Source organism: Entelurus aequoreus, linkage group LG03, assembly GCF_033978785.1.
Source record: "Entelurus aequoreus isolate RoL-2023_Sb linkage group LG03, RoL_Eaeq_v1.1, whole genome shotgun sequence".
NCBI lineage: Eukaryota > Metazoa > Chordata > Actinopteri > Syngnathiformes > Syngnathidae > Entelurus > Entelurus aequoreus.
In genome coordinates this window covers 3496131-3516457 of record NC_084733.1, presented here as the reverse complement: position 1 = coordinate 3516457, position 20327 = coordinate 3496131, and the positions used below count along the sequence as shown (strand labels likewise).

Below are 20327 nucleotides of genomic sequence, written 5' to 3'. Positions count from 1 at the left end.
AATACAATCAGCCAAAAGTTGCATGGTCATCAAGCGGATCTTTTTTCAAAAAAGACAATAGTGTAGATTATGGCTTTGGGGGGGGGGGAAATAATGTGATTCAGAATTGTCAGGGATGCCTTCGCCCACGACGGGTCAAGAGAGGAATGTTGTGTTGTGTTGCAGACAAGACTTGACATTCTGCAGTAGCAACCAGAGAGAGAGAGAGAGAGAGTGTGGCGTCTCTTCCAAACAAAGACTGCTCTGACCATACCTCAAACTACTTGCAGTCTTCAACATCAACAGGGGGGACTCAACGTTATTTTTATCTTGAATACACACATCAAGCAAGATTTCCTTCCTTTAAGTCGCAGCAACACCCTCCAATCACCAAGATGTGTAATTAGACAACTATAGAGCCAGGCGCATGATAGATATCATCTAATCACAGTGTGTGTGTGTGTGTGTGTGTGTGTGTGTGTGTGTGTGTGTGTGTGTGTGTGTGTGTGTGTGTGTGTGTGTGTGTGTGTATGTGTGTGTGTGTGTGTGTGTGTGTGTGTGGTGGTGGTCACCTCCTCCTGTGATGCATAGTGGGGGTCCTCTGGGTACACCGACCAGTAGCAGTAGTCGAAACAAAACTCCAGAAGTTTCTCCCTGGAGTCCAAGGTGTGGTCTGTGCGTCCGTCCAGCTTGATAAGGAGAAGCACGAGAAGGGAAGAGAAAAGGTGAGACTGTGCAACCACAACTAGAAGGGAAGAGAAAAGGTAAGACTGTGCAACCACAACTAGAAGGGAAGAGAAAAGGTAAGACTGTGCAACCACAACTAGAAGGGAAGAGAAAAGGTGAGACTGTGCAACCACAACTAGAAGGGAAGAGAAAAGGTGAGACTGTGCAACCACAACTAGAAGGAAAGAGAAAAGGTGAGACTATGCAACCACAACAGAAGGGAAGAGAAAAGGTGAGACTGTGCAACCACAACTAGAAGGGAAGAGAAAAGGTAAGACTGTGCAACCACAACTAGAAGGGAAGAGAAAAGGTGAGACTGTGCAACCACAACTAGAAGGGAAGAGAAAAGGTGAGACTGTGCAACCACAACTAGAAGGAAAGAGAAAAGGTGAGACTATGCAACCACAACTAGAAGGAAAGAGAAAAGGTGAGACTATGCAACCACAACAAGAAGGGAAGAGAAAAGGTGAGACTATGCAACCACAACAAGAAGGGAAGAGAAAAGGTGAGACTATGCAACCACAACTAGAAGGGAAGAGAAAAGGTGAGACTATGCAACCACAACTAGAAGGGAAGAGAAAAGGTGAGACTATGCAACCACAACTAGAAGGGAAGAGAAAAGGTGAGACTATGCAACCACAACTAGAAGGGAAGAGAAAAGGTGAGACTATGCAACCACAACTAGAAGGGAAGAGAAAAGGTGAGACTATGCAACCACAACAAGAAGGGAAGAGAAAAGGTGACTATGCAACCACAACAAGAAGGGAAGAGAAAAGTAAGGCTGCAGCTAACGATTATTTTTCTATCGATTAATCTATAGATTATTTTTTCGATTAATCGGTTAATCTATAGATTATTTTTTCGATTCGTCTATAGATTATTTTTCCTTTTACCGATTATTTTTTATTTTATTTTATTTAAAATGAAGATGAAAAAATAAAAGTAGGCCAGTTTTTTCAAAAGGCATGGCTTTTATTTACAAAAAAAAAAGTATGGCCACTCAATCAACATTGACAACAACATGACAAAATATTCTGTAACAATGTAAACATTTAAAACTTTTAACATTTAACAAAATTAAAAGTAGCTTATTTGCTTTTTAATGTGCAAATATAAAAGTAAACATCCAGTGCAAATCTTAATATTCTGCAATAGTATAAGCATTTCAAAAGTAAAAGTATTGCTTATTTTGCTTTAAAATGTGCAAAAATAAAGATAAACATCCAATACAAAAAAGTGCAAAATGAAATATTCTGTAACAAAAGTGTAAACATTTCAACAAAAGTGAAAGTATTGCTTATTTGCTAAAATGTGCAAAAATAAAGATAAACATCAATACAAAAAAGTGCCAATCTAAATATTCTGGAGCACTGTAAACATTAAGTATTGCTTTTAAAATGTGCAAAATAAACATCCAGTCCAACACAGTACACAATAACCAATTCTACTCATTCCAGTGAGTGTCTAACAGTTGTAATGAAGAAAGGTTAGCATGTCTACATGCTTTGCTTCTTTTCTTGTTTACAATATTCCCAGCAGCTGAAAATAGGCGCTCAGAAGGGGTCGATGTGGCTGGAACTGAGAGCTAATTAGCCTTCACCTCAAGCCAGGATTGCGAGTGAGCTGAGCTGCAGTTTAAATTTCTAGTAGGTCAACGGGCTCATAGTGATGTTACTAGTAGTTGACTGGGAGGTGTTTATTATCATTTGGGGAGAGTCCGCTGCCTGATGCTCACCTGCTAAACACCTATCTGCTCCACGCTGAAGCGCTGACTACATGCGCTCTGAATACGCACTGCTGATTGGCTGATAATGCTTCGTGTGTACCAATCAGATGGTTGTGTGGGTGGGACAATGCTGCGTGTGTACCAATCAGATGGTTGTATGGGTGGGACAATGCTGCGTGTGTACCAATCAGATGGTTGTGTGGGTGGGACAATGCTGCGTGCTGAGACAGAGGCAGCCGCAGAAGGAGCAAAGCAACTTGTTAAGACTTTAGCAGCTAAAGTTAGCTTTAGCTTAGAAACTCGTTCGGTACAACCCCGTACCGAACCGAAAGCCCCGTACCGAAACGGTTCAATACAAAACACATAACGTTACACCCCTAGCAGATACAAATGACACATTCATGTTTTTGTGTAATGATGACAACGTATGCTAACGCGGACGATTGACTAGTTGATGGTTGATGGTTTTCTTTTCAAATGTTCGTTCATAGCCGTTGTGCTGCTATGATAGGCCATTTACGCTCGACACTGTGCATACAACAACATTATTAGGCTGTGTATTGAAATACTCCCACACTTTTGACGACTTTTGGCGTGCGTTTTTCCCCTCGCTTGCACAGTCTGTTTTGCGCTCCGCCATGACGGTAGTGTGACGTAATTATGCGACGCGTCGACGCACAAATACGGCGTCGACGTATTTACATAACCGATGACGTCGACTACGTCGACGCGTCGTTTCAGCCTTAGAGAAAAGGTGAGACTATGCAACCACAACAAGAAGGGAAGAGAAAAGGTGAGACTATGCAACTACAACTAGAAGGGAAGAGAAAAGGTGAGACTATGCAACCACAACAAGAAGGGAAGAGAAAAGGTGAGACTATGCAACTACAACTAGAAGGAAAGAGAAAAGGTGAGACTATGCAACCACAACTAGAAGGGAAGAGAAAAGGTGAGACTATGCAACCACAACTAGAGGGGAAGAGAAAAGGTGAGACTATGCAACCACAACAAGAAGGGAAGAGAAAAGGTGAGACTATGCAACCACAACAGAAGGGAAGAGAAAAGGTGAGTATGCAACCACAACAAGAAAGGAAGAGAAAAGGTGAGACTATGCAACCACAACTAGAAGGGAAGAGAAAAGGTGAGACTATGCAACCACAACAAGAAAGGAAGAGAAAAGGTGAGACTATGCAACCACAACAAGAAGGGAAGAGAAAAGGTGAGACTATGCAACCACAACAAGAAGGGAAGAGAAAAGGTGAGACTATGCAACCACAACAAGAAGGGAAGAGAAAAGGTGAGACTATGCAACCACAACAAGAAGGGAAGAGAAAAGGTGAGACTATGCAACCACAACTAGAAGGGAAGAGAAAAGGTGAGACTATGCAACCACAACAAGAAGGGAAGAGAAAAGGTGAGACTATGCAACTACACTTGATGTCTGTGTTAGAACTTGTGGTGTGGAAAGGCCAGCATGTGTTTTCCGTTCATTAGCTCGCCGCGTGCCTCGCTGCACACCACACCTTTCTGCTTACTGCTGAGTAATTGTGGACGGCCATGGAAAGACTACACAGCAGCTAAGCATCATGGGAAAGTCACTTCATAATCCTGCACGCTCACTAACAAAACAACACAATGCTAATTTCACACTCATTCCAAAATGATGCTTTATAAAGTGTTACTAAATAACTGCGTCACCAATGAATGTTATTCCTTCACAACATAGAGGCTAATGCCACCACTCTAGCTCACAATACAATAATTGTTTGTTCCCAAATATTTTGAAGTTGCACAGATTACATTTTGGGCACATATGTGACTAAAATGGTTGTAAATTCAAGCCCTGGAAATATTACTTAATTACTTCAATTAAAGTAATATCTGAATTGGGATAATTTGGCTTGTATATGTTAACGTGTGTTGTTCTCCAATGAACACTTTACGACAGTTCTATGTTTCCCTTTACGGCTTTTCATGCTGGAGGCGGGGCAGTGGGGGCTGCTGGGATAGGGCATGTCATGGAGGGAACTATGTTGACATGTCGGCTGCCTCAGTGTCTAAATAAAACTCAATATACTTAATATACGTTGTGTCTACTAAGTCTATATCAACATTGGTAGCAGAGGATGGTTTGAAGATGGCTGCGAACTACAGAGTACCGCCGAAGTTTGACGAAACCAGGCCGTATGAATGTTGGAAAAATGAAGTTAACATATGGGCACGAGTTACCGAACTCGACAAGAAGAAGCAGGCGCTTGCTGTGGCTTTGGGTCTGGAAGGACGAGCCAAGGATATCGCTATGGAGATACCAGCAGACGACTTGGACAAAGACACTGGTATGGCGACATTACTAGCAAAACTGGACGGTGTGTTTCAGCAAGAAGAAAAGGACCGCGCGTACGAAGCGTATTCCCAGTTTGATCGTTTAATGAAAGACAGTTCCGTTTCAATGGCAGACTACATAATTGACTTTGAGCAGCGATACAACCGAATTAAAAAGTACGACATGGCGCTTCCAGATGCTGTGTTAGCCTTCAAGTTGTTGGACACGGCCTGCCTCGATGAGAAAAACAGACAACTTGCACTAACGGCGTGCCCCGACCTAAAGTTTGCGTCCATGAAGTCGGCACTCAAGCGGATTTTTGGAGCGAAAACGGCGCCAGGTTTGTCGCACGGGATTCAACTAAACCAAGATGCAGCTTTCTTCACTGAACAACGACAACGACAAGGACAGGGAAGACGGAACACGTTTCAACAGAAGAGTGAAAGGACACCGTTGCCGGGCACCAACCCATTGGATAAGTTCGGTAAGCGTTCAAGATGTGCCGTTTGTCAAAGCACATTTCATTGGGCCAAGGACTGTCCTTACAAGAAGAACGAACAAGTAAGACTAACAGAAGACGAAAATGTAGAAGAAGTTAACATAACGTTGTTGACAAATGACCCTATGTCTGACGCTGAGATTTTCATAACTGAATCCCTGGGATCAGCCATCATAGACACGGCATGCACTCGTACAGTATGTGGGGAGAAATGGCTTGACAGTTATGTTAGTTGTCTCAGTCAAGAGCAGACAGACAAAATGATGAGGACAGAAAACACCAGTTCAAGACCATTTCGTTTTGGAGATGGCAACTTAGTATATTCCACCAGAAAAGTGAAACTACCTGCCAAAATAGGACAAACAAAATGTCACATTGAGACAGAAGTGGTCAACGCTGACATTCCACTGCTGCTGAGTAAGTCCTCACTGAAGAAGGCAGGAACTGTTTTAGATATGGAGAATGACAGAGCAGTGATGTTTAAACAGCAGATTCCTCTTGAGTTCACCAGCTCAGGACACTACTGTGTGGACATAAGAGACAAAAACAGCACAACACAGCAAATGAAAGATGACGTGATACTTGCAGCGACAGCTGAAGATGAAGTCCTGACAGTGACAGAAAACATGTCTTCAGCCGAAAAGCGCAAAATCCTTCTCAAGCTACACAAACAGTTTGGCCACGCATCTGCAGACAGGCTGCAGAGGCTAATTCAAAGCTCGGGTAATAAAGACAAGGACTGCCTCACTATTTTGCAACAAATAGTGCATGATTGTGACATATGTCAGAGATACAGCAAAGCGAAGCCGAGGCCAGCTGTTGGTCTGCCTCTAGCTACAGAATATAATGAGACGGTGGCGGTGGACCTGCATGAGTTGGAGCCAGGAGTGTGGTATCTACATGTGATCGACCAATTCACCCGGTTCAGTGCAGGAAGCATTGTGAAGACAAAGAAGGCCTCTGAAATGGTCAACGCCCTCATCCACACATGGATAAGTGTTCACGGCCCTCCTCGTATTTTGTACAGCGACAACGGTGGAGAGTTCAATAATGAAGAGTTTCGTGACATGGCCGAAAACTTCAACATCGAGACGAGGACAACAGCAGGATACAGTCCCTGGAGCAACGGGCTGTTGGAGAGACACAATCAGACTCTCACCGACATCCTACTGAAGGTGAAACGGGAAAATGGATGTGACTGGCACACTGCCCTAGACTGGGCTCTTATGGCTAAGAACTGTATGCACAGTGTTCATGGTTATAGCCCACATCAACTGGTATTTGGTCAAAACCCTAACCTTCCCTCTGTATTAATTGATAAACTACCTGCACTCGAAGGCACTACTGTTAGTGCAAGGGTAGGACAACACATATCAGCGTTGCATGCTTCTAGGAAGGCTTTCACTGAAGCTGAATGTTCAGAGAGAATAAGGAGAGCGTTACGTAAGCAGCTCAGATCCACAGATGAAAAATATGAGACAGGAGACAAGGTCTATTACAAACGAGCTGACAGTACAGAGTGGAAGGGACCAGGGATAGTTATTGGTCAGGATGGGGCTGTTGTATTTGTAAGACATGGTGGTATCCTTGTTAGAGTACATCACTTGAGGCTTAATAAGTTACACACAACTGCTCAAAGTGAGGTTCTCGATGACACAAACAGTGAGATAATTGTACAGAATCAAGCAGCAGACAGTGAAAACACAGATGTAGTGAACAGAACCACAGGTGGCTCATTCAGTACACAAAACACAGATGCTGATAACGAACAGGAAAGTGACAGAGAGTCCAATGCAGGAGAGGGAGCTCATTCGTTAGTGACTCATAATGATGTAATTCAAACTCAAATGGAGCACAATGTCTATAATGATAACCCTGTTATTCCTGTGTCCAGTGTCAAGGTAAAAGCGGGACATACTGTAACCTTTATGAAAAGTGATGAAAGTGTTCTATGTAAAGCAAAAGTCCTAGGTAGAGCAGGCAAAGCCACAGGAGGGTATAAAAATTGGTATAACCTGCAATTTATTGAAAATGATGGGAGTCATGGTCAAAAAGAAGCTGTTGATCTGTCACGTGTGAATAGTCTCAGCATTGAGTCCGATTCAGAAGTCATGGATGCTGATGTACTTATAACAAAAGACATATCATTTGATGAAGCTAAACAAATAGAGATTGAAAACTGGAACAATAATAATGTTTTTGAAGAAGTTGAAGATACAGGCCAAAGATGTGTTTCCACCCGTTGGGTCTGTAGTCTAAAAGAAACTGAGAACGGTATTGTGCCTAAAGCTAGACTTGTAGCCAGGGGTTTTGAAGAGTTCAATATCCAACAGGTGCAAAAAGATTCACCAACCTGTGCTTCTGAATCCCTGAGGTTATTGCTAGCAGTGATTAGCCAAAATCAGTGGAAGGTCCATTCTATGGACATTAAATCTGCCTTTTTGCAAGGCATGGAGTTATCAAGGGACATTCATGTTCACCCCCCCCCAGAAGCAAACAGTAAAGGGGTGCTATGGAAACTTAAGAAATGTGTATATGGTCTTGCTGATGCATCACTTTATTGGTATAATAGAGTGAAAGAAATAATGCTGAGCACAAGTGGTAAAGTGTCACAAGTGGATCCTGCAGTCTTTTATTGGTTGGATGAACAATGCAAAGTTAAAGGGGTACTTGCATGTCATGTGGATGATTTTCTCTGGGCAGGTTCACAAAACTTTGTAACTGATGTGATTCCTCGACTGAAGTGTGCGTTCCGTGTGGGACGTGAGGAACATGATAATTTCTGCTATGTAGGAATGGACATTGCCACTGTAAATGGTGTAATTGAGATGAATCAGCAGGGCTATATTGACAACATGCAACCCATAAACATGCAGCCAGCACGTGCTATACAGAGAGATTCAGCTCTTAGTGAAACGGAAAGAGAGCAGCTGAGATCAAAAATAGGACAAATTCTTTGGGTTGCAAAACAAACTAGACCTGATGTTATGTTTGACGCTTGTATTTTGGCATCTATTCTGAAAAATGCTACTGTGCAGTCCATTCATGATGCAAATAAGGTGATTCGTAAACTTAAAGCAGGAAAGGTTACTCTGAAATTTCAACATTTGGGTAATAATGATGCTTTGAACTTGACTGTCTTCAGTGATGCCTCGCTGGGAAACTTGCCTGATGGAGGTACTCAAGGAGGGACATTGATCACTCTCATGGGGGAAAACGGGAAGTTTTCTCCTCTCTGTTGGCAATCTAAGAGGATCAGGCGTGTGGTGCGGAGCACCCTTGCGGGAGAGACACTCGCTATGTCGGATGGAATAGACAATGCTATTTTCCTTTCTACTCTTTTTTCGGAGCTCACTACTGGGACCACCAAATTAAATGCTCCCACGTTGGTCTGTGTGACTGACAATCACTCTCTTTATGATGCCCTTAAGTCCACTAAACAGGTCACAGAGAAGAGACTTCGGTTGGATATAAGCGGGATCAAGGAGCTCATTCAGAGTAAAACAATCAAAAAGGTGCTCTGGTCAGTGACAAAAGCCCAACTAGCTGACTGTCTGACGAAAAAGGGGGCATCATCCCTAGTGCTCTTGAAAGCACTATGTGAAGGACTGTGGAATCCACCCTAATTGGAATTCACCCTAATTGTTGTTTTAAAAAAAAAAAAAAAAAAAAAAAAAAAAAAAAAAAAAACACAGGCGAGAATGCTGATTGTATTTTGTTATTTTCTTGAATGTTTTTCAATTGCCTTTTCCCTTGTTGCACTTGGCTTTTGTTTTTCTTATTTTAAAGAAAGAAGAGGGAGATTGTTAACGTGTGTTGTTCTCCAATGAACACTTTACGACAGTTCTATGTTTCCCTTTACGGCTTTTCATGCTGGAGGCGGGGCAGTGGGGGCTGCTGGGATAGGGCATGTCATGGAGGGAACTATGTTGACATGTCGGCTGCCTCAGTGTCTGAATAAAACTCAATATACTTAATATACGTTGTGTCTACTAAGTCTATATCAACAGTATATATATATATATATTTATATATTTTTATTATGGCAAGCCGTTAAGGAAATTAAATATATATGGAAGTCTGAATAGAAATGAGAAACGTGTATATATACTGTAAATAAGAAACACTTAAGAGTCCGTCTGCTGATCTGAAAAAGAGACTAAGCTGTCAAAGAGCTGAGGGACCATCTTCAAAGTGCAATGCTGAAACAAATAATGCAAACAATAAAATGTAACTTCCAGGGCTTGAGATTAACGTAGTCCCGTCATCCCGGGGACGGTAAAAAAAATGCTCGGGACGATGGCTTTTAACCATTTTTTTTCTTTTTCTTTTTATGTATTTATTCATTTTACATTTTATATTAAATGTCTTGGTTTTTCCTCCCTCTGAAAATCCTATGAAATGTTTAACAAGCCATCCTATAATAATACAACAGCTATTAATGTAACAATACAATAAAACAAATATATTGAATGATGTTTTTTTCATTATTTTAACAATAGGCTAATGTATATTACTTTATATAGATTCTACAAGAAACACAAAACTTAAAAACTAAATTATTTACAATTGCAGACACATGGTTCTTGTTCTGCAGTGCTGTGTGCTAATGTGCTTCGTACACCTGCAGGACCGCAAGCAAGGTCGCAGAGAAAACGTGGACTGGATTTTGAGTGATGTGGGCATTTTCTATATGAACAAGTGGAATGGATTGGATACCGACGCACTAAAGAGGCTCTCTACCTTACGCTATGAAGTGAGGGGAAACTGAGTGAATAATGACAGGTTATATGATTGTTTATTTAAACTCATATTCGGGCCACTTTTTAATGAATATGTCGGCATGTATTTGTAAAAAAAAAAAAAAAAAAAAAAAAAAAAAAAAAAGATTTTTTTTTTTTAACACCAAATTATTTAGGGGGGCTTAAGAACATTTTAGGGGGGCTTGAGCCCCCCTAAAATAGGCCTAACAACGCCAATGGTCGCAGGCAAGCAAAATGACACTGAGGCCATTGGAAACTTTGCCCAAACAATCGCTCAAAAATCCTTGACCGAAAACCACAACACCACCTTCACTGTTTAGTTCTCCAAAAATATAGATTGTTCAATTTAGCTAACGTTCAAAGATTAGCATCAATACGAATGGCCCATCGAATCCTAAATAACACTGCGCCAGCGCCACTTAAGCACTTTGACCAGTTTACAACTGCTGTGACAACTAGAAACACAGGAGCCTCCACCAGGGGGCGGTGTAGCATACCCAGATGTAAAACATCTTTTGCACAATCAGCCTTTTCATATAAAGCCATAAAGGAATGGAACGACCTCATAACAAACTTGAAAAGTCTAACAGATGACTCTTCATTCACAATTGAAGTTAAAAAAGCGGCTTTGGAGCAATCAAAGCTGCTCACACGGCCAATAAGGCGGACACTATGTTTGACATGTCAACCTAATGTGTATTATATTTATCCATGAGAGCATTTTTGTTGTAAATTGTGAGGTGGTAATACTTGTGTATGATTTTATTGTCATAACTTTATTGCATGATTTTTGTATCCCTTTAATTTAGGTAGCCAGGGACTGCAGATGGTAATTAGCTATTTAGCTATAATCTGGTACAGAACATATCTGTCTTTGAGCTTAATGTTTCTGTGCATTGTCCCTTCAAATAAAGACTAAACTAGTCATTCCCAGTACTTGGGGATCGATACGGGTACTCATAACAATTAAAACTATATTTTTTGATGTAACATTAACAGTGAGCTGATAATAACTCTGCTGTTCAATTGTTATATTTTCATTTTCTTACACTTCTCAGTTTGTCCTAGATTTATTGCTGAAGTCAGAGAGAAGTTTCTTCAGCGCAAAAATTATGACTTATGTGGTGAAACGGTATTTTCAATTTGTACTTCAAATTTATTAAAAAAAAACATTGTCATTATTAATTGAGTTTAAGGAGGGAAGGAAGAAAGGCAAGAAGGCAAAAAGGAAGCAAGGCAGGAAGGAAGTAATAAAGAAAAAATGAAGGAAGGCAAGAAAGAATGAAGAAAGAAAGGCAGGAGGAAGGACAAAAGAAGGAAGGGAGGCAGGTAGGCAGGAAGGACGAAAGGAAAGAAAGAAAGCAGGAAGAAAGGAAGGAAAAGGGGAAGGAAGCAAGGCACAAAGGAAGCCAGGAAGGAATGCAGAAAAGACAGTAGGAAAGAAGAAAGGAAAGTAGGCAGTAAAGAAGGCAGTTAGGAGGTGAGGAAGGAAGAGAGGCAAGAAGGAAGGCAGAAAGGAATGAAAGTAGGTAAGAATGAACGAAGGAAGGAAGGCAGTGAGGAAGAAGGGAAGGCAAGCTGGCAGGCAGGATGGAAGGAAGAAAGGAAAGAAGGGAGGCAGGCGGTAAGGAAAGAGGGAAGACAGGAAGAAAGGAAGGAAAAATGGAAGGAAGCAAGGCACGAAAGGAAGCCAGGAAGGAATGCGGGAAGGAAAGTAGGACTGAAGGAAGGAAGGAAAGTAGGAAAGAAGGAAAGCGGGAAGAAAGGAAGTAAAATGGGGAAGGAAGCAAGGCACAAAAGGAAGGCAGGAAGGAAGGAAGGAAGGAATGAAAGTAGGAAAGAAGGAAGGAAAGTAGGCAGTAAAGCAGGCAGTTAGGAAGTGAGGAAGGAAGAAAGGAAGGAATGAAAGTAGGAAAGAAGGAAGGAAGGTGCGCCGGCAGGCAGGATGGAAGGAAGAAAGGAAGGAAGCAAGGCACAGAAGAAAGGAAGGAATGAAAGTAGGTAAGGATGAACAAAGGAAGGAAGGCAGTGAGGAAGAAGGGAAGGCAAGCCGGCAGGAAGAAAGGAAAGAAGGAAGGCAGGCAGTAAGGAAAGGAGGACGGCAGGAAGAAAGAAAGGAAGCTAGGCACAAAAGTAAACCAGGAAGAAATGCGGGAAGGAAAGTAGGTAAGAAGGAAGGAAAGTAGGTAAGAAGGAAGGAAGGAAAGCAGGAAAGAAGGCGGGAAGGAAGGAAAAAAAAAAAAAAGAAAGAATGAAAGCAATGAGGAAGTAAGAAAGAAAGGAAGGAAGGAAGGAAGCAAGGCACAGAAGAAAGGAAGGAATGAAAGTAGGTAAGGATGAACGAAGGAAGGAAGGCAGTGAGGAAGAAGGGAAGGCAAGCCGGCAGGAAGAAAGGAAAGAAGGAAGGCAGGCAGTAAGGAAAGGAGGACGGCAGGAAGAAAGAAAGGAAGCTAGGCACAAAAGTAAACCAGGAAGAAATGCGGGAAGGAAAGTAGGTAAGAAGGAAGGAAAGTAGGTAAGAAGGAAGGAAGGAAAGCAGGAAAGAAGGCGGGAAGGAAGGAAAAAAAAAAAAAGAAAGAATGAAAGCAATGAGGAAGTAAGAAAGAAAGGAAGGAAGGAAGGAAGGAAGGAAGGAAGGAAGGAAGGAAGGAATGTAAGTAGGAAAGAATGAAGGAAGTAAGGAAGGCAGTGAGGAAGGAAGGATGAAATCGTACAGTCAGCTGTTATATTTGAAGTCAATACTAACCTTGACATTTTGTATCCTCACAAACTTGTTGTCCTCCACATGAAGTGTTACTCTTCCTCCATCACTACTTTCCCTGCAGGGACACAACATCTTATGTTAGCATACATCTTAGCATGCTAAATGACATCTTAGCATACTGTTGGCATGCTACATGACATGTTAGCATTGTAAAAGACATGTTAGCATTGTAAAAGACATGTTAGCATTGTAAAAAGACATGTTAGCATGTTGATGCTGGACAATAGTTTTTAAGGGTTTACTTAGTGAGGTCCAAGTATGGACATCAGTAGGAGGACTGGACTCTAAAATATCCATCTGTCTCCATGTTGGACACACAATCATGACACACATGTGCTAAATGAACACATGCTAACAAGCTGAGCTACAAGCAACACATGTCCCGCCTACAGTCCTGCACCTGCATGTGATAATAAAACAAAATACAACAACTGGACAGCATTTATCATAATCAGCTCATTTTTAAATGTAGCAAAGATCATATCTTATTAAGGAAAACAATATTTATCAACACAGACAATTGGTACCAGTAACGATTCCCAGTAACCGGGAAACGGTACCGTAACGGTCCAAATTTGAACGGTACACATCCCTAGTTAATGATACAAAAATATCCATCAAATTATTGTATTTGTCCAATATTTGTTGCCTAAACAACTTTTTCTACAGGAGCAAAAAACGATGTAAAATCTTGCTTTGTATTTTGGCTCCGTAGCTCAGGTGCATACATCATTAATGTTTCATGTTAAATAAATAACAATAAAAGTCAGTGTTGGCGTCAACGCACTTTTTGTGTCTTTTTACGCATTGAAATCAGAAAGGATGCGCAATTACGGAAGCCCATGGACGCGTTTTTTACCGCCCGATTTGCTTGTTTTAGTATTTATTTGATCGATTATCGCTTTCCGCCTGTGTTTTGTTTAGTTTATATTTGCCGGGTCAAATTTCCGTCCCCGTTTATTGCGTTTTTATTGGTCGTAAATTTTGATTCGCCGAAAGTTTTATCGATGACAAATACTGCCTCAGTTTGCACTCTGACAACTTTAGCGCGAGGGGCTGTCAAAAGAAAGACTTGATGGTAAACACTAAGGTGAGTGTTTTTAACTTCATCCTGTGCCATGTCTCCAGTAAATGACTTGTTTTAGCCTTTGTGAGTCCATGGAAACTTCACTTTTATCTGCCGCTGGATCAGCATCCTTCCAGGATGGAGACAGGCTAGCTGTTAGCTTCAAGCTAACCAGCACCCGGCCAGACTCCTCCACCCAAAAAACATACTTTGAAGGTCAACAAATATGTGCCTTTTGAAGTGTTAATGTGCGAGGAGTGCTCAAAAGGAGTCTCTTGGAGAAATGGCTGACAAGTTAGCAAGTGACATCATCACCGTCATTGTTTACTGAAGCAAAGATGCTGACTGTGCATTATGATAAACTTTTTATCCATAGACTTATCAGATGTATTTTTGTATTATCCAGTGTTTCCCACACATTCATTTATTTGTGGTGGCCCGCCACGAAAGAATTACGTCCGCCACAAATAAAAAATAAATAAAATTTACAAAAAAGTTTTTTTGTTTTTTTTTGTCCTGTCCAGCTTCTCAGGCAAATCATATAGTTGATGTAGATGCCCATATAGGCTGTTCACATTTACTTTACAAAAGAGAAGTGTAGGATACTTCTCTTGTTGCCTTACTTGTATTTGACCACTACTGTTTTCTGTTGATTTGTTACTGACTGTGGCAGGACACCTCTGCCTCTGTTTCACTTTATGTTGCTGGTAAATAATATGCTTGTAGTTGTAGGCTAAAGTTAAATTATTTAGTATGCACTAATTAAAGGGGCAGAGCTTTAAGAGACATTTTAGCTTTTATATTTTATAAGATATATTTTTTGTAAGAACCACAATTAATAAATATATTTCAGTGAATAACTTATTGTTCAAATCTGTATATAAATATGTACATACAGTGTTGTAATTATATTGTAAAATGGATGGATGGATGGACGTTTAAAACAAAACTGTTATTATTAATTAGTCAGTATACATTTTTTGAGCCTTTTTAGAGAAAATCATATCATTGTAGTAAATTATGCAAATTACTCGATGATGTCATGGTGACCACGCCCATAGCCACGCCCCCGCCGCCACAGGTATCTTGGCAGTTTATGGGAAACACTGATATCTATAGCAGGGGTGTCAAAAGTGCGGCTCACAGCTAATGTTTTAAAGGCCCACGGCACATTCTGAAAATACTATTAAAATAAACAAAAACATAACAAAAGTGGAATAAAAAAGCTTACAGGTGAAATGTCATTTAAATTTCCAATGTTGACTAATAAAACAAAGCTGTTTTTTTTCTTTAAAACTGTCATTGCTCAGAACATAATATTGAATCAAAACCGATGTTTTTATGAATTATTGACCTATCCAAGGCTCCGATCGCGTCACATCAAATATTCCACTTTGAAAAATCTTTTTTTGCGGAAGATTTTGCATATTTTGCGTGTTATATTAGGTTTCTTTGACAAAAAAAGACAGAAAACAAACAAAAAAACAACAACATAAAAAACCCCAACAACTTAGAATTGAGGGATAGATGTGAAGTTGATGTACACTTTACATCAGTGTTTTTCAACCTTTTTTGAGCCAAGGCACATTTTTTTCGTAAAAAAAATACGGAGGCACACCACCAGCAGAAAAGGTTAAAAAAATGAAACTCCACCAGATTGTCGTGCCTTATTTTGAGTTTGTTGTTGTTTCCTGTGTGTAGTGCTTTAGTTCCTGTCTTGCGCTGTTATTTTGGTGGCCCTTCCTGTTTTGTAGGTGTTCTCCTGTAGCAGCTTCACGCCTTCCTTGGAGTGGTAATGCCTGACCTGCTTTGTATTCAATCAATCAATCAATGTTTATTTATATAGCCCTAAATCACTAGTGTCTCAAAGGGCTGTACAAGCCACAACGGCATCCTCGGTGTCGAGTGGGTCTGACATAATATTGTGAAAGTCCAACACATCAGCGAAAGTCCAGTCCATGGTGGGGCTAGCGGGAACCATCCCGAGTGGAGACGGGTCAGCAGCGTAGAGATGTCCCCATCTGATGGACAGGCTAGCGGTCCACCCCGGAGCAGAGTAGAAAAGAAAAGAAAAGAAACGGCAGATCAACTGGTCTAAAAAGGGAGTCTATTTAAAGGCTAGAGTATACAAATGAGATTTAAGATGAGACTTAAATGCTTCTACTGAGGTAGCATCTCTAACTTTTACCGGGAGGGCATTCCATAGTATTGGAGCCCGAATAGAAAACGCTCTATAGCCCGCAGACTTTTTTTGGGCTCTGGGAATCACTAATAAGCCGGAGTTCTTTGAACGCAGATTTCTTGCCGGGACATATGGTACAATACAATCGTCAAGATAGGCAGGAGCTTGACCGTGTAGTATTTTATACGTAAGTAGTAAAACCTTAAAGTCGCATCTTAGGTGCACAGGAAGCCAGTGCAAGTGAGCCAGTATAGGCGTAATATGATCAAACTTTCTTGTTTTTGTCAAAAGTCTAGCAGCCGCATTTTGTACCATCTGTAATCTTTTAATGCTAGACATAGGGAGGCCCGAAAATAATACGTTACAGTAATCGAGACGAGATGTAACGAACGCATGGATAATGATCTCAGCATCGCTTGTGGACAAAATGGAACGAATTTTAGCGATATTACGGAGATGAAAGAAGGCCGTTTTAGTAACACTCTTAATGTGTGACTCAAACGAGAGAGTTGGGTCGAAGATAATACCCAGATTCTTTACCGAGTCGCCTTGTTTAATTGTTTGGTTGTCAAATGTTAAGGTGGTATTATTAAATAGATGTTGGTGTTGAGCAGGACCGATAATCAGCATTTCCGTTTTCTTAGCGTTGAGTTGCAAAAAGTTAGCGGACATCCATTGTTTAATTTCATTAAGACACGCCTCCAGCTGACTACAATCCGGCGTGTTGGTCAGCTTTAGGGGCATGTAGAGTTGGGTGTCATCAGCATAACAGTGAAAGCTAACACCGTATTTGCGTATAATGTCACCCAGCGGCAGCATGTAAATACTAAAGAGTGCAGGGCCAAGAACTGAACCCTGGGGAACTCCGCACGTTACCTTGACATAGTCCGAGGTCACATTGTTATGGGAGACACACTGCATCCTGTCAGCAAGATAAGAGTTAAACCAAGACAAGGCTAAGTCTGACATCCCAATACGTGTTTTGATACGCTCTAATAAAATATTATGATCAACAGTATGGAAAGCGGCGCTAAGATCAAGAAGCAGCAACATAGATGACATCCATCGTCAGCAATAGATCATTAGTCATTTTTGCGAGGGCTGTCTCCGTAGAGTGATTTGCCCTGAAACCGGATTGAAAAGGTTCACAGAGATTGTTAGTCACTAAGTGTTCATTTAGCTGCTGTGCGACAATTTTTTCGAGAATTTTCGAGATAAACGGAAGGTGGGACACCGGCCGGTAGTTTACCATGAGGTCAGGATCGAGGTTAGGTCTTTTGAGTAGAGGATGAATAACCGCTTTTTTGAATGCTAGAGGAACAGTACCAGAGGAAAGTGATAGGTTTATAATATTTAACACTGATGGACCTAATAAAACAAAAAGCTCCTTGATAAGTTTCCCAGGAATTGGGTCAAGTAAACATGTTGTTTGTTTTGTCCCATTTACACATTTTAACAATTCCTCCAATGTTATTTCATCAAAGAGAGAGAAACTATTTTGGAGGGCAATGTCCGTCGTATATACCGTCGTATTTGTGTTAATAGAACCCAGTTGTGGCTGGGATGCATTGTCTTTAATCTCTTTTCTGATGAGTTCAATTTTCTTATTAAAGAAATTCATAAAGTCATCTGCTGAGTGGGTGGAGCTACTGGGAGGAGTCCCTTGTTGGGTTAGCGATGCTACTGTACTAAACAAAAATTTAGGATCATTTTTGTTGAGGTGGATGAGATTTGAGTAATATTTAGCTTTAGCTGAGGTAAGCATGCGTTTATAAGTTATTAGACTATCACTCCATGCTTGATGGAAAACCTCAAGTTTAGTCGCACGCCATTTGCGTTCCAGCTTTCTACATGATAATTTCTGGGCTTTAGTTTCTTCTGTAAACCATGGGGTACGCCTTTTAGGGGCCCTTTTTAGCTTTAGCGGTGCTACAATATCAATGGTGTCGCGCAGGGCGTCGTTAAAGTTGTTAGTGAGGTTATCAATAGAGCCCACATAATTTGGGAATGATGCCATTACTGAAGGCAGTAGGTCAGTAAGAGTCGTCGTTGTGGCAGCATTAATGTTGCGGGTGCTATAATAGTTATTATTATTATTATTAGTTTGTTGACAATGAGTCAGAACTTCGAATTTTATAAGGTAATGATCGGACATTACTTTAGTGTACGGGAGTATCGTAACTTTAGAGGTGGTGACACCCCTGACAAGCACTAGATCTATCGTATTACCGTTGCGATGCGTGGGTTCATTTATTATTTGTGTAAGACCACAGCTATCAATTATAGTCTGGAGCGCCACGCATGGAGGGTCCGATGGGGTATTCATATGGATGTTAAAGTCTCCCATTATGATTATATTGTCGGCGTGCGTCACTAGATCAGCAACGAACTCTGAAAATTCATTGATAAAGTCCGAATAGGGCCCAGGGGGGCGGTAGATGACAGCCAGGTGGAGAGGCAGCGGTGTGACAAACCTCATAGTGAGCACCTCAAACGAGTTATATTTATTATTTAGGTCCGAGGTAAGGCTAAAGTTTTTGTTGTATATTAGTGCAACACCCCCACCCCTTTTAATGGGGCGGGCAATATGCGTTCCCGCATAGCCAGGAGGAGACGCCTCACCCAGCGCAAAAAATTCGTCTGGTTTGAGCCAGGTCTCGGCTAAACCAACGACATCAAGATTGTTGTCTCTGATGACTTCATTAACTAATAACGTTTTGGAAGACAATGACCTTATGTTTAAAAAGCCCATATTATAGGTAGTGGGCTGTTTTGAGGAGTTTTTGTTGAAAGTATCCGTAGTAGCAATATTAATAATGTTACGTTTATTATGCATAGTGCACTTTAAATAATTTCGACCATATCTAGGAATTGATATGACAGGAATTTTTAGATTGTTTGCCACCTCAGTAAAATGCATGTCCACCTCTGACGCAGAAAAAACATTATGTGAGTTGTATATTATTCTAGAAGAATTGCTATGTGTGCAGGGATTATCCAGCCTGGCGCTGGCTAGTTCTAGCTTAACAGACTCCTTATTAGCGCTTCTTTGTGGATTAGCATTTAGCTTTTTCGTTAGCCCCGCTAACAACAAAGCATTTAGCTTTGTTGTTAGCCCCGCCCGACACCCCCGCTTCTGCTTCCGAGCGCACCGCTTACGTCTCTTTCGCTGACCGTCTCCGCTGGAAGTCGACGCCGCTGCTTCAAAGGCCACTGCTGGATGTAGCTCGCGAAGAATTCCCAAGCTAGCGAGCAGGTCCATCGTACACGCATCTATCAGCCCAAAATGGCCCGATCTCTCCACATCCAGAATCGTAAGTCGGTCGTAAGTGATCACGGAGTGAACACGCTGTGAGCCAGCCATGAAATTGACTGAATTGAGGGGTATTTTTGCCCTCACTTCCAGGAGCGCTCGCACGAAGCCGCTGCTCTGACTATGTAAGTTGTGCGCACGCTATCCTTCTTCGTGGGGACATTGTTGATTGTCATGTCATGTACGGATGTACTTTCTGGACGCCGTCTTTGCTCCACACGCTGTAAGTTTTTGCTGTCGTCCAGCATTCTGCTTTTGTTGACTTTGTAGCCAGTTCACTTTTACATAGCTTCAGTGCCTTTTCCTAGCGGGACTTGCCTTTTGTTCACTTTTGCTTTAAGCGTTACATACCTTTTTACCTGCACACTGCCTCCCAATATGCTGTGCTCCGCGTTCCGACTTCTACAAAGCAATGAACTACCTGCTGCCCCCTACTGACATGGAGTATTGCACAGTTACCCTGCCGAGCTCTACACAACACAGGCACTAGACAACAACACATTATTATAATTATTGATTTGCAAAAAATATTTTTTGGAGCAATTAGGTGAAGTTGCATAATTTCCCGCGGCACACTAGTGGTTGAAAAACACTGCTCTAGACATTTAAGCGTTAAATAAATAATGTATGTATGTCCTGGCACGCCATTATCATCATTTTATGACCCAAGCAAAACACTTTTTACACTTTTATCCAACCATCCATTTTCTACCGCTTGTACACGTTTATACTGAAATAAATACCCCTACAACTTATTAAATACAAACATAGAAGGGAATGCATACATTTAGCATTTGTTTTCTAAACGCTTACAAAAAAGTGGGACCCCAATAACGTACATTTTTTATGACTTGATGGGGTCCCTGGGACCCCATTTTGAAAATTCCTAGCGCCAATACTGATGGAGTATTGTATTGTGTATGTATACATGTATGTATATATGTATATATATATAGTGTTTCCCATAAACTGCCAAGATACCTGTG

At 41.2% G+C, this 20327-nt stretch overlaps 1 long non-coding RNA gene across 1 annotated transcript in view; it reads right to left on the bottom strand.

Moving 5' to 3' along the window:
* Positions 1-579: 579 nt before the first annotated feature.
* The window catches only part of LOC133645144 (uncharacterized), a 22301-nt gene continuing 2553 nt past the window's right edge, over positions 580-20327 (bottom strand). The window contains exons 2-3 of the long non-coding RNA XR_009824915.1: positions 12763-12835; positions 580-668 (exon numbers count right to left, since the gene is read on the bottom strand). This is a non-coding gene — a long non-coding RNA (uncharacterized LOC133645144). The remainder of the gene's footprint in view (positions 669-12762; positions 12836-20327) is intronic.